General features: G+C 54.2%; 1 pseudogene; it reads left to right on the plus strand.

The window, feature by feature from the left end:
- The first annotated feature begins 591 nt into the window (after window positions 1-591).
- Window positions 592-2,665, plus strand: LOC127293564 (63 kDa globulin-like protein; annotated as a pseudogene).
- Window positions 2,666-3,266: the final 601 nt, after the last annotated feature.

Here is a 3,266-nt window from a genome sequence, read left to right on the forward strand (position 1 = left end):
CACCAACCATTATAATATCATTTGAATATTTTGTCATTTTCGTGTAGGACACATACAATCGTATTTTTTCGTGTAGACTTGCACAAGTAAGTATCAACACAATATGTACATGAAAAAATTTATTTCAATTTTTTGAAACTTTTAAGTAGATTTTTTCCAATTAAAAAAAACGGGTGCATATGCACGCCGGTTCACATCCTTCCCCTCCCTCACCTCACCTTAGCTAATGGACGGATTTTAATCAGTACCACTACATGTACGGATGCATAGTTACGTTGAACCCCAATTAGCAGCAATAATCGACTGGCAGGCTAGCACCGCAATCCACTGAACCAGCACCGCCGTTCTGCACCGCGAGCAGCGAGCACGCCACGACAGGCGATACCCACGCTGGAGCGCACCGTGCCGAAGGCCGGATAAGCATAGCGGCGAGACGTGGCGACCCGCCTCCCCCCTGCCACGCAGCTTCCCTCCACGTAGCCGCGCCACCGCGCCACGTACAGCAGCTCGCGAGCTACAAATACGGTGGCTGAAGCTCCACTCCCAGCACCAGAGCTTGCAACGAGTAGCGAGCTGGTAAGAAGTAAGAAACTATGGCGAGCAGAGCAAGCATCCCTCTCCTCTTCCTTCTCGCAGCCGGTCTCCTCTTCGCGGCGGCCGTCGGGACCTCCAGGGAGGAGGAGGGCAGGCGCGGCGAGCAATGGGAGCATCAGCATGGGGAACAGGAGCAGGGCCGCGGCCGTGGCGGCGAGCGAGAGCGTGAGGGGGAGCAGGGGCAGGAGCAGGACAGCCGCCGACCGTACGTATTCGGCCCGCGCAGCTTCCGGCGCCTCGTCCGGAGCGACCAGGGCTCCGTCAAGGCGCTTCTCCCGTTCGACGAGGAGTCCAGGCTTCTCCGGGGCATCAAGAACTACCGAGTCGAAATCGTGAAGGCAAACCCGCGCTCCTTCATCGTGCCAGGGTACGCGGACGCGGACGGCATCAGCTACGTCGCTCAAGGTACGTATGTCTGCGCAGGGTTCACGCACGCTCGGCGTCGGCATCAGCACGATGCGTCTGCGTGTTTTTGCTTATCTTGCACACGCAGGCGAGGGGGTGCTCACGGTGATCGATAAGGGCGAGAAGAGGTCGTATACCGTCCGTCAGGGCGATGTCATCGTGTCGCCGGCCGGGTCGATCAGGCACCTGACCAACACCGATGGCCAAAGGAAGATGATCCTCGCCAAGATTCAACACACCATCTCCGTGCCCGGCCAGTTCCAGGTAAAATATTAGTTTGTGCCATCCAAATTTTGTAACATCAACATGTACGTGTACGTATGTACGGACTGACACTCGGATATACACCATGGCATATGCAGTATTTCTTGGGCGAGTCGGTCCTGTCAAGCTTGAGCAAACGCGTCCAGAGAGCTGCTTTCAAGGTCCGTTAAGTAATGCACAAAATCGTAAATTTGTTTAGCAGAGAACTCACGACCGACGTGTCAATCCATGTGTTGCTGACAGACTTCCGAGGAGCGGATGGAGAAGCTGTTCGGGAAGCAAGGGAGAAGAAGGGGTTTTTCGTCCGCGCGTCGGAGGAGCAGGTCCAGGAGCTGCGTCGCCAGGCTTCTGAGGGCGGCCAGGGCCACCTCTGGCCGTTCGGCGGCGACTCACGCAGCACCTACAACCTCCTGGAGCAGAAGCCCACCATCGCCAACCGCCATGGCCGCCTCTACGAGGCCGACGCCCGCAGCTTCCACGCCCTCGCCGACCAGGACGTCCGCGTCGCCTTCGCCAACATCACCGCGGTGCGTGAGCGTGACGCTTCCATCAACATACAATTAACACCTGGCACTTTGTTGCTGAAACTGCATGCATGCATGTCTCGATCGGCAGGGCTCCATGACCGCGCCCTACTACAACACGCAGTCCGTCAAGATCGCCGTGGTGCTGGAAGGCGAGGGCGAGGTGGAGATCGTGTGCCCGCACCTGTCGCAGGATAGCGAGCGCCACCAGCAAGGCCATAGAGAGCGCCACCAGCAAGGCCAGAGCGAGCGCGGCAAGGGCAGGGGGCGCGAGGAAGAAGACGACGAGCGTGAGCAACAACACCAGCAGCATGGACGCCAGCAAGGACGCGGCAGCGGGTCAGAATCGGAGTCGGAGGAGCAGCAGCAGGAAAAGTACGAGACGATCCGCGCGCGCGTGTCCCGCGGCTCGGCCTTCGTGGTGCCCCCCGGCCACCCCGTCGTGGAGATCTCGTCATCCCGCGGCAGCAGCAACCTTCAGGTCGTGTGCTTCGAGATCAACGCCGAGAAGAACGAGAGGGTGTGGCTCGCCGGGAAGAACAACGTGCTGGGGAAGCTGGACAGTCCCGCCAAGGAGTTGGCGTTCGGCGCGCCCGCGAGGGAGGTTGAGGAGGTGCTCCGGGCCCAGCAGGACAAGGGATTCCTCGCCGGACCAGACGAGCAGCAGGGGCAGGGGGAGGAAGAATGGCGCCACCGCGGTCGCGGCGAGGAGGCCGTGGAGAGTTTCCTGAGGATGGCAACCGGTGCTTTCTGAAGCTGCAAGACAGGTGACACTGTGACAGTGAGTGAGTGAGCGGGAGCACGAGCAGTTTAATAAAAGTTTTTTTTGAGAGCGAGTTTAATAAGAGGTGGACTTGTATGTATGTCTACGCGGGAGTAGAATAGATAAGAGTTAATACACCAGACATACACTATCTTCGTTTTCGATGTGTATTTTCATGGGAAAGTCATTTTGGCTCTTCACACAATCAGTCACCTGTTTTGCTTATCAGTGGCGCACCTAACACGCCACTGGTAACAGCTAGCAGTGACGTAGCAAGCTAGTAAGCTATATAGTGGCACTAGCAGATGCGCCACTGGTAATCAATAGGTAGACACATAATACATTCAGAACTATACAAAAATTACGAAGTCCGAATTTTTGAAGATATGAAATCGCTATATTAAAATCTACATTTTTATTTCTACGTCGTTTAAAATATAAAACGTTCAACATTTATATTTACAACTAGCTACTTTTAGAATTTTATTTCACAATTTTTTATAACTTGTTAATGTAATTTTTGAATTTTTAACATGCATGTTGTACAAGATCTCATGAATCAAAAATCTCTGCTCGAAATTTTCAAGACAAAATTGTTGTTCCGAAAGTGATTGGTACATCTAATCCCGTCTAAAAGAAGGACCAATGTGGGCATCGCCAGGCGACTTTTCAAAAACAGCCCTCGTAATTAGGAATCTAGAAAAAGGGTAATGCTA

The sequence above is a fragment of the Lolium perenne genome, chromosome 4, assembly GCF_019359855.2.
Source record: "Lolium perenne isolate Kyuss_39 chromosome 4, Kyuss_2.0, whole genome shotgun sequence".
NCBI classification, from domain to species: domain Eukaryota; kingdom Viridiplantae; phylum Streptophyta; class Magnoliopsida; order Poales; family Poaceae; genus Lolium; species Lolium perenne.